The sequence below is a fragment of the Panthera uncia genome, chromosome A2, assembly GCF_023721935.1.
Source record: "Panthera uncia isolate 11264 chromosome A2, Puncia_PCG_1.0, whole genome shotgun sequence".
NCBI classification, from domain to species: Eukaryota; Metazoa; Chordata; class Mammalia; order Carnivora; family Felidae; genus Panthera; species Panthera uncia.
In genome coordinates this window covers 162,955,978-162,968,031 of record NC_064816.1, presented here as the reverse complement: position 1 = coordinate 162,968,031, position 12,054 = coordinate 162,955,978, and the positions used below count along the sequence as shown (strand labels likewise).

The window sequence follows — 12,054 nt, the reverse complement described above, 5'->3', positions numbered from 1 at the left end:
GTCCTGGATTTTATTAGATTTAGGAGACATAAAACCATACTTTAATAAATATAACCAGAACATAGCATAGTACGGACAAATTACCATAAATGCATGAGTAGTTCACTGAACTGTACATGCTGGGACACATATAACTCTTCATCACTCTGCAGTCATAGCTACATGAAAACTTATGAAAGCAGTTGCCCACATGCATGCTTTGAAAGCATTTCAAGTCTTGGAGGTAACAAGTGTCGGAGGCTACAAATGAAGCTGCTTCTTGCCTGGTGTATCTAATCTAAGCAGGAGAGATGAGAGACACTGTGTGCAGGGGTGATGTACAACTGCCCAGTTTTCGTGCTTGGTCTTTAGAAGCTCAGAGAAACCGGTCTGACCGAGATTCCTGGGGCATGCAGGTTGTTGATGGGTTGGAAGGAAAGATAAGACATCATTTTAGCAGGCTTAGGGTAACCCTGTTAACTTTCCTGGAGAGAAGCAAGCTGTACCCTCAACCTCTCATCAAGAATCAGTACTAACTGTGCATTCTGTAAAGTCACAGTCACTGTTCTGTCAGACTGACAAATGTGTCCTAAGGTGCCACACCCATGTGGTAGACCGGCTGTGCAGGAGTGGCCGACAGCACCCATGCACATACAAGCTCCACACCACCAGGGCTGCCTCTGCCCACCCAGGACGGCAGGGAGCTCACACCTTGGGTTACCGGGAGTGCTACGCTGCTGTAAGTTTTCTGGAAGCTCTCTCGTCCGTCCGTGGGTGGCCACCACACTTCGAGTAGTCCCTTGCTCCTGGGGAGTTAAGTCCCCTCCACTCCTGGAACTTATCTGGAGAGGGCTGGTAGGTCCTTCAATCTGTGATTTTATTGGGTTTTGGACAGCACTGATGGGCATGCGTGTGTGTAAGTGTGTGCCCACATGAGCATGCGAGGTGTGTGCTTGTGTGTACAAGTGCGCACCCCATGAATGTGCGTGTATGTGTGGGATTGAGGTGGGACACAGTAAGTTCTGTGTGCTGCCCTGTTTTGTGGTTGCCTTACAGTAAACCCCTGAAAAGATCTATTTGAACAGTAGTTTTCACACACACCCTTTCTTTAAGTTTTCAAGTTAAATCACCCATAGAAGTCACTGTGTAAAGCAGACAAGTCGAGCCTCTCAGTTTATAGGCATGGGGTGGGGAGGAGAGACCTACCTCTTCCCTTGATCATTCAGCCTTTCACTGGGAAAACACTTCTATTAGAAGATGAATGGGGCACCTAGGTGGTTCAGTCGGTTGAGGTTGAGCGTCTGACTTTGGCTCTGGTCATGATCTCACAGTCTGTGAGTTTGAGCCCCGCGTCAGGCTCTGTGCTGACAGCTCAGAGCCTGGATCCTGCTTTGGATTCTGTGTCTCCCTCTCTCTCTGCCCCTCCCCCGCTGATGCTCTGTCTCTCTGTCAAAAATAAATAAACATTAAAAAAAAACTAAAAAAAAAAAAAAAAGAAGATGATGAAGACAGAAGGCGAGACCCCCCCACACAGGAGGAGAGTGCTGGAGTTCCTTCCAGGAAGATCCTGCCTGTCTCTGCCTGGTGCCCTGTTCTCCACTAGGCCCAGTGTCCACAGCCATGCTCAGAGCAGAACTTGAGTTATGCAGACCCACGTCAGGGTTCCTCCTGGAGAGTGATCCTGAAGTTGACCCAAGTGACAAATTCATTAGTATATAGGCCCAATGGCTAATACAAACGACTAAAAGCTCATTGGCACTTCCAAAGGAAGGGGATGAAGGAGCTGTCCATCTGGCATATTCAAGGCCAGGGGACTCTCAGCATCCAGAGAGCGGGGACACTTGTTCTGACCCTCTGGGGACTGTCTCCTTCTCTGGCAAGTGGATGACGGGAGCTCACAAAATTTTATGAAGGAAGGAGGGAAAGAGAAAAACAGGAAGGAGCAAAGGGTAAGAGAAATGTGCATCTGGAATTCTGCATTGTCATCTGCAGGTGGCACATCACCACCGATAGGTTATAAGACTCATCCAAAGACACATACTAACTAGGCTATAAGACTCATCCAAAGACACATATGAAGGAGCACAGTCCAGTGAGAGTCTCTCACTTACTTGTCCATTCACATCTCCAGCACGTGTGTACTGAACTTCTGTAACATGCCAGGATGGGGTTCTCTGACAAAACACAGTCCAGATGGGGGAACCACAGGCAAACAGGTAATTCAAAGACGTAAGATAAGCCCATGGGAGGGCCTAATTCCACACGAGAGGCTTGGGGCAGCTTTCTCTGGGAGGGGGCCCCTGAGCTGATTCCTAAAGGAGTTAGCCAGACACATGAATGAGGGATGATTGGAGAAGTTTCCGAAGCAGAGAGCAGAGCATACAAAGCACACATAGCTCTGTGTGGCTCACATCTAGACCCAAGGCAGGGCTGGGAGAGGTGGGGCTGACTCCAAGCCACCGTGCCCCCTTATACCACACTGTCTCCCAAGGAGCAAGCAAACCATGCGCATTTTATTCTCTTCATAAATACAATAAGTAATGCAGGGTATTGCCTCTTTGATTAGGGTAGTTGGTCAAAGTAATATAATCACATTTGAGAAAATCTTGAAAACAAACTAAAGGGGAAAAATTCTTATCATTAATCTTACCACTAAGTATGGCTAACATAACCAATTGAATAAATTTCCTTATATTCCTTTTTATATGCATATTTTGTGCAAAAAGAAAAGTAATCATAGTATATGTACAATCTTGTAATTTGCTCTTACAGTAATCTTTATACCATAAGTATTTTTTTTAATTTTTTTAATGTTTGTTTATTTTTGAGAGAGAGAGACAGACAGACAGACAGGCAGAGCATGATCAGGGAAGGGGCAGAGAGAGAGGGAGACCCAGAATCAGAAACAGGCTCCAGGCTCTGAGCTGTCAGCACAGAGCCCGACGCGGGGCCTGAACCCATGAACTGCATGATCATGACCTGAGCCAAAGTCGGACACTCAACCGACCGAGCCACCCAGGCGGCCCTGTAGCATAAGCATTTGTTCATGTTACCATACAGTCCTCACTGGTGCATTTTACATCTGAGAGCCAGCTACGGCTTGGCCTCCCTCTTTCCTGGATGCAATATAAGGCCAGACACACAGCATTTAGACTGAACGTCAGGAGGATCTTCAATCCTCAACCAACTGGCTGAACACCTATCTCATGCCAAGCAAGTGCCAAGAAAGTTTCCAACAGTGCTGACATTCTGGCAGGGAGGCATACAATTGAGTTTAAAAACAACAAAACTGAACAAGATGATTACAATGCATGTTGTGTTAGCATCGTGAAGAAAACACCCAGGGTGATGAGACGGAGTGTCTCACTTAGGCCAACGGGCTATACTACTCTAAATTCAATAGTTTTGTCTGTGAAGTGGAAATTATTTTTTGAGTTCCTGTTTCATAGGATTTTTCTCAAAAAAGATGATAACTTTTTTGAATTTAAAAACCAAACAGAAAAATTAATATTGCTATGATTATGATTGGTGACATAGCTCATTTTTCTCTAAAATAATTGATAGTATCATGTTTAGACTAAAAATTTCACTTGAAATATTAATGGAAACTTATATTTATTACAGAAGTTGTGAGAAGGACCAGGCGGTGTGAGCTTTCCTACTGATTTATTACCAATAACAATGACAGCTTGTCTTCTTTTCCATATTAGAAGGAAAACATTCTTTCACTGTTAAGCATGGTGGTTTTTCATCCTTTGGCAAGTTGGGAAAATTCTTTTCTATTCCTAGTGTATCTTGAACTTTTATCATGAGTGGATGTTGACTTATCAAATGCATTTTGAGCATCTATTGATATGATGATATAGTTTCTTTTTTTTGTCTGTAATATGATGATTACATTGTTTGGTACATTATTTTGATTATAATGCAGGAAGGTGACTTACATTGTTTGATTTTGGACTGTTGAACAAGCCTTGTATTCCTGAGATATACCTGATTTGGTCACTATGTATTAGCCCTTTTTAAATATGGATCCGATTTACTGAAATTTTGCTGAGGATTTTTCTGTCACTATTCATGAAGAATATTGGTCTGTAGTTTTATTTTCTTGTAATTTTTTTTCTGGTTTTGGCATCAGGATAACTCTTCCCATAAATGAGTTAGGAAGTTTTTTTATCCTCTTCTATTTTCAGGAAAAGATTGTATAGAGTTAGGGGTTTTTTTCTTTGAATATTTTCTAGAATTTACCAGTGAAACCATCTATGCCTGAAGTTTTCTCTGTTGGAAGGTTGTTGACTATAAATTTGTTAGTAATATGGAGCTATTCAGATCATCTGTTTCTTCTTGAATGAGAGTTGGTAGTTTGTATCTTTTAAGAAATTGTTCTATTTGATCTAAACTATCAATTTATGGGTGCAAAATTGTCTGTAGTAGTACTTTAAATTCCCTTTAATATTTTCAGGTTCTTTAGTGATGTCTCTATTTAGTTCTGATAATAATAATAATATGTGTCTTCTCTCATCATGGGGTAGTCTGGCTAGAGGTTTATCAATTTTAGTGAACTTTTCAAAGTACAAGGTTTTGAGTTCATTAATTTTCTTTATTGTTTTCAATATTATCTATTTCTGTGTTTATATTTATTATTTCTTTCCTTTGTCTTCCTTTGTGTTTAATTTTCTCCTCTTTCTTTAGGTAGAGTTCCTTCTTTTTTTCCCCTAAGGAAAACATTTAATGCTAGAGTATTTGCCTCTAGCCATTGCTTTAGCTAAGTCCCACAAATTTTTATATGCCTCATTTTAGTTTCCATTCAATTCAAAATATGTTCTGATTTATCTTGATATTTACTTTTTTCTTTTTTTTAATTTTTTTTTTCAATTTTTTTTTTCAATTTTTTTTTTTTTTTTGGGACAGAGAGAGACAGAGCATGAACGGGGGAGGGGCAGAGAGAGAGGGAGACACAGAATCGGAAACAGGCTCCAGGCTCTGAGCCATCAGCCCAGAGCCTGACGCGGGGCTCGAACTCAGGGACCGCGAGATCATGACCTGGCTGAAGTCGGATGCTTAACCGACTGCGCCACCCAGGCGCCCCTTTTTTAATTTTTTTTAATGTTTATTTATTTTTGAGACAAAGGGAGACAGAGCATGAGTGGGGGAAGGGCAGAGATAGAGGGAGACACAGAATCTGAAACAGGCTCCAGGCTCTGAGCTGTCAGCACAGAGCCCGATGCGGGGCTTGAACCCACAAACCGTGAGATCACGACCTGAGCCGAAGTCAGACGCTCAACCGACTGAGCCACCCAGGCACCACTTGATATTTACTTATTGACCCATCTATAACCCAGAGATGTTTTTTTTGATTTCCAAATATTTGGAAAAATTTCAGCTATCTCTCTTTCATTGATTTCTAATCAAATTCCTTTATAATCAGATATCACACATTGTGGTCTCAATTCTTTTAACTTCAGTAAGAACTGCTTTATGATCCAGAGTGTGGTCTATCTTGATTAATGTTCCATCTGCACTTGAGAAAATGCACTTGAAGTGTATATTCTGTTGTTAGGTCAAGTTGTTTGATAATGTTTGTCAGGTGTGTATATCTTTACTGATATATATCTTTCGTCTACTTGTTCCCTTGATTACTGAGAAAGGAGTATTGACATTTTCAAGTATAATTGTGGATTATATCTTACTTCTATTAATATTTGCTTTACATATTTTCAAGCTCTATTGCTAGGTTCATGAACATTTAGAATTGTTGTGTCTTCTTGATGAATTGACCTTTTGTGTAAAATCATTTTTATGCCTTTTATTTTTCCTAGTCCTGAAGTCTACTTTGTCTCTTGATGATATGGTCACTACTGACCAGCTCACTTCTGACTCGTGCTTGCATGGTATATCATGGGTTTCTTATAGACCGCATGTAGTTGGGTCTTCTTTACTTATCCAAATTGATAGTGTCTTTTAATTGATGTGTTTGAACCATTTACATTTAATATAAGGATTGAGATATTTTGACTTATATCTACCATTTTATTTTTTTTCTTCTTTGTTTTTCTCTTTCACCTTTCTTGATTTCTTTAGGGCTATTTGAGTATTAATAGTATTCCACCTTAATTTATCTAAATTTTTGCTCTGTGTATTATTTTTATCATGTTTTTTATGGTTTGTATTCATTTTTATAGTGTTAACTTAGATTAATTAATGCACCACTTTAAGTAAAACAGAAGCATCACAGTCTAAAAGTCCTTTTACTCTCCTGCCTTTATGTTCTACTTCCAAATATATTACATTTACATGCATTGACACCCCAAAAAGTTTTTTTAATAATTTTTGCTTTCAACAATTGTATGCTTTAAAGACCTTAAGAGGGGTGCCTGGGTGGCTCAGTCAGTTAAATGTCTGACTTCAGCTCAGGTCACAGTCTCATGGTTCATGGGTCCAAGCCCCACATCAGGCTCTGTGCTGACAACTCAGAGCCTGGAACCTGCCTTGTATTCTGTGTCTCCTTCTCTCTCTGCCCCTCCCCTGCTTATGCTTTGTCTCTCTCTCTCTCTCTCTCTCTCTCAAAAATAAATAATAAACATTAAAAAAAGTAAATAAAAAAGACCTTAAGAGAAGAAAGATAGTCTATTATATTTACCCATATATTTACCACTTTTGTTCCTCTTCTTTCATTCTTCAAGTTCCATGTTTTCTTCTGTTACCATTTTCCTGCCACCTGAAGAATGTCTTTCAGCATTTCTATACAGCATAAAAAAATATTTTCTTCTCCTTCATCTGAGAAATGTTTTCATTGCCCTCAGTCCTGAAGTATATTTTCACTAGATACAGAATTCTAGATTGACAGTGCTTCTTTCCAGCACTTTACAAATGTTTCACTGTCATCACCTCCATGCTTTCTGATGGGAAATTCAGTCACTCAAATTGCCATATCATTTTTCTCAGCTGCTTTCAAGGTTTTTTTTAATCTTTGTTTTTTTAGCAATTTAATGATGGTATATCTGCATGCAATTTATTTGTCTGTTTATTTGTTTTTAGTTTGTCTTGGTTGAAGTTCACTAAACTTCTTCAGTCTGTAAATATGTCTTTCACCAAATCATCAAGTTTTCAGCCATATTATCCTCAAATGTTTTTTTTTCTTCATCAGTCTATTTTATTTTTAGGATACTCCAAGCACATAAAAATCATACTTTTTGGTATTGTCCAATGGATACCTCAGGCTGCCAAAATTTTTTCCTTATTATTCTCTCTGTCCTTCAGACAGATAAATTTCATTGCTTCTTCTTCAAGTTCACTGTCTTTTTTGTTATCTCCATTCTGCTATTGAACCTATCCAATAAGGTGCTTTGCTATTATTTTCATTATTATTTTATTATTGTTGTTATTTTACATATTTTTCAGTTCCAAAATACCCAATTTTTGTAACAGTTTCTACTTCTCTGCTGAGAATTTCTGTATGTCCATGATTTCAAAAGTGCTTACAGACCATGTTTACAATAGCTGCTTTAAAGTCTTTCCCATAATTCCAACATCTGAATCATCTCAAGGCTGGCATCTATTATCAATTCCCTTAAGAATTGGACATACTTTTTGGTTTGCAGTATTTTGAGGAATTTTGGATGGTATACTTAGCATTTAGTCTATTAAATTGTGAGGGTGCTGTTAAAATCCTCTAGGGGTCCCTGGGTGGATCAGTCGGTTAAGCGTCCAACTTTGGCCCAGGTCATGATCTCATGGTTTGTGGGCTCAAGCCCCATGTTGGGCTGTGCTGACAGCTCAGAGCCTGGAGCCTGCTTCAGATTCAATGTCTCCCTCTCTCTACCCCTCCCCCACTCACACTCTTTCTCTCTCAAAAATAAATGAACATTAAAAAAAAATTTTTTTAAACCCTCTAGAGAACACTGATATTTTGTTCTATCAGGCAATCAACCTGGTTAGGTTCAAACTAAAATTTTGTCCCACCTTATATAGGTAGTAATTACAATAGCAATTCATTTTTCAAAGTTTTTGTTATGCTCATTTGGTTATGCATATAACAAGTTTTGATGTATATAGTATTTTCACTTTTTTCAGTTCCAAATATTTTTTTATTTTTTGCCTTTTTTTGAACCATAGTTATTTAAAATAGATTTATTTTACCTGCTGTAATAGGTATTTTGAGAAATATACAAAAGAAGAGAAAATAGTCTCCATAAAACTATCCCTTATTTCAATAACTATCAGCCAATCTTATATAGGGCCAATTTTGTTTTATCTATCTTCCCATACATTCTATTGGATGATTATGAAACATATTCCAGTCACTAAATAATTTCATTCATAATTATTTAATCATGTTTCTTTTATAAGAAATCTTTTAAAAATTTAGCCACAATTACATATTACACACTAAAAATTAAAATAACTCATTAAAGCCAACAAATATCCAGTTAGTCCAGAAGTGTATTTTTAATTTCTAAACACAAAGAAATTTTATAGTTATGTTTTTTCCTTCTTCTATTCTAACTTAACAGTGCTGTAATCAGAAAGCTATTTCATCTGATTTCAATTCTTCAAAATCTACTCAGTACTCTATGGCATGCCAATTTTTGTTCCATGTGTATTTGATAAAAATATGTATTGTGCTGTTTGGGGGATTAGTTTCCCCCCACACACAGGCCGAATTTATCTGACATTTTTAGATTCCTTATTCTATCAAGTACTGAGAGAAGTGCATGAAATTCTCCCATTGTTGTTGCAGGGCATTTGGGGTTTTGTTGTTGTATTTTAGTTTTGCCTACTTTTTTCTTTATATATATTTAACACTGTTATTTGGAGTATCCATAATTAGCATTAGTAGAGCTTCCAGTAAATTGTACTTTTTTTTTTTTTTTTTTTTAAATTTTTGAGACAGAGAGAGACAGAGCATGAACGGGGGAGGGGCAGAGAGAGAGGGAGACACAGAATCGGAAACAGGCTCCAGGCTCCGAGCCATCAGCCCAGAGCCTGACGCGGGGCTCGAACTCACGGACCGTGAGATCGTGACCTGGCTGAAGTCGGACGCTTAACCGACTGCGCCACCCAGGCGCCCCTGTACTTTTTATCTTAACGTCTGCATTGATATATAGCTTCATAATCTTTTTATTCATGTTCGCATAGTGATTTGTTTCCTAGCCTTTTACTTTCAGTTTTATCTTTATATTTTATGTGTATCTCTTAGAAGCAGCATATAAATTTGGGGGTTAATCTTGGTCCTATTATTAAGTATCTGTTTCATTTACATGTAACGTAATTGTTGATGTATTTCAGCTGAAATCTGTCACCTCATTAATTGCTTTCTATTTGTCTCATATGTTCTACATTCTTCTTTTTCTCTATTCACATCCCATTTAGTTGACTTTTTGTTCTTTCCTTTTTTTCTTCTAACTATTAGCTTGGTAGTTATATATTCTATTACTATTCTCTTTTTGGTTATACTTGAGACTACTACATGCATCTTTTACTAGAAAATTCAAATTTAAATTAGTGTTTTATCTCTTTCTTAAAATTTCAAGGGATTTAGAACATGCTTTACTTCATTTGCCACCCCAAAAATCATGCTACTTATATATTTTTTTTATTTTTATTAAATTTTTAATGTTTTATTTATTTTTGAGAGAGAGAGAGAGAGAGAGAGGCAGAATGGGAGTGGGAGAGGGTCAGAGACAGAGGGAGACAGAATCCAAAGTAGGCTCCAGGCTCTGAGCTGTCAGCACAGAGCCCAACACAGGGCTTGAACACACAAATCAGGAGATCATGAACTGAGCCGAAGTCAAATGCTTAACCAGCTGAGCAACCCAGGTGCCCCATATTACATATATTTTAAATGTTTTCAGACATTATTGCTGTTATCGTTGTTATTATTTTATACAATCCATGTTCACTCAGAATTACCACACATATTCACTGTTTTCATTGTTCTTTATTCCTCCCTGAATTTCTGAGATTCTATCATCCAGTATCACTGTCCTTCTTAAATATTTTAAGCAGACTTTACATATTTCCTTTAGACAATTCATGCTTCTTATGACAAAGTTTCTGTTTTGCTTGTCAAAAATATTTTAATTTTTTTAAAAACTGTTTGTTTATTTATTTATTTTTGAGAGAGACAGAGTATGAGCGGGGTAGGGACAGAAAGAGATGAAGACAGAATCCGAAGCAGGCTCCAGGCCCCAAGCTGGGGGTTCACTTGGCAATTTCTGCCCCTTCAACTCCTGGAGCCCCTTATAAAAAATCTCGATCTCAGTTTTAATTAAAGAGTATGCTTATCACCTTTTTGGCAGTTAATAACATTTGGCCATGTGACATCTCTTACATGATTGCCTTAGACTACTGTTTGACACTGTGGAGTAGTGTACCTGCAGGATACGACGATTGATTCTGTTATCCACACTTAAAGCATACTTTTGGTAACGTATCTGTCCTATGGACTCACGACACCGTGCATGCCCCTATAACACACCCCTTATACGGACTTGCAACACTCTGTACCCATGTGTAGCACATCTCTTCTGTGGGCTCACAACACCTCATTATCCTATTGCCGTATCCACCATCACCCTAAACTCTAAGCCACTTGAGGACACTCATTAAAAGATACTGATAAATGCTTGTCAAATGAAAGAATATGGGTATTTGATGTCTTCTGCTAACTTTTTTAGCCCTTGAGGAAATTCAATGTATTTCCCACACCTCCAGATAGCCCATTACACACCATAAGCCCCTAATAATTATATGCACATTGAATAAATAAAAAGTGAACATAGATATGAAAAGATGGGGGAAAATATAGATCAAAACATTACAGAAACAATCCCTGAAAGATATTTGGAAACTTAATTCTGTTTATGACTACCAAGTTTCCTGCAGTAAAGATTAATTATTTCCATGATTAGAAAAAAAGAGAATTTAAAAGCACCACGCTGACGAACTCATCAGGTGGAAGCGGCATCAGAATACGGAATGATCCCAGGTTGGGGGACGACAGAGCCGTGAACACACCAGACACGTGAACACAGGCTGCCTGGGCAAGCGAGGGCTCCAGGACAGTAGTGCACCCTATGAATGGCAGTGACTACTTGTGTTGGGGCTGACGACTGGTCTTCAGAAATGAAGTCCTTTGGTCTACTAAGAATTCCTGTGTCACCAGGGGAACTGAGATTTTACTGACACAAAATGATTTCTGTAATTACTAATAAGGCAACATCAACACACACTAGTGGCATTTCACTAACAAGATTCTATCCCACGAAGCTACTCAAACTGCCAGCTGAGCTCTTGTCACTGGGTCTCTGGCAGTAGTTTCACACTGCCTTTGTACGTGAGGGACAACAGCCTTTGCATCCAGGGCCTCAGATGGTTAAGTGCGCACTGGGTCCAAGATGCAAAAGTAGGGAGGAAACACAAGAAGTGGCAGTGACTTGCTTTGAAATTGTGCCCATGACTGACGGGAATAAACAAAGGTTCTTAGATGGAAAATCTGCACATGTTAAGAAACTAGACTTCCTTCTGTCTGGAAAATAAAGTCATAAATCTTGCTTGTGCTTGTCAGTCCAGCCACAGGCAGTTCAGAACCATTTTCTCTGGCTTGCTGTGGAGGAGCTTCTGGCGTAGAGGAGGGTTTGGGGATGATGGTGTTTTCCAGGGACTCCTCAGGAAGAGCGAAAGTGCCAAGGCTCAGACCTCTTGTTGTATTATCAAGGCCCAAAGAGGCAAAAGTGACTTGCTGATGATCCCCCAGGTGTGAGGTGCCAGCGAGGTCCCTCTGTAGAGGTCTGTAGAATGACGGAGGTGGACAGACAGCATTGCACGCAGCCAGGAACAACATGTGCCCTTTAGTCTTGCAAGATGAGACGTTTGCTGTTCAGTAGAGGCTGTGGTGAACATAAGTGGGCTGGTTAGTAAGAGAGGCCCACCAAGATCAAGGTGAACATTGAAAAACACACTAGCAGGGTTAGCCTCCTCTGTCCCTAAGAACTTTTACCATTAGCTTTATTTATTTGTTTGTTTGCTTCCCTGTTTCACTCACTCCTTTGGGTTAAACCCTTGGAGGCTGAA

The 12,054-nt window shown here is 39.0% G+C and overlaps 1 non-coding gene across 1 annotated transcript; it reads right to left on the bottom strand.

Annotated features, from left to right (window-relative positions):
* Positions 1-5,197: 5,197 nt before the first annotated feature.
* On the bottom strand, positions 5,198-5,282 carry TRNAR-UCG (transfer RNA arginine (anticodon UCG)). Its single transcript has one exon. It is a non-coding gene; the product is annotated as a tRNA-Arg (tRNA).
* Positions 5,283-12,054: the final 6,772 nt, after the last annotated feature.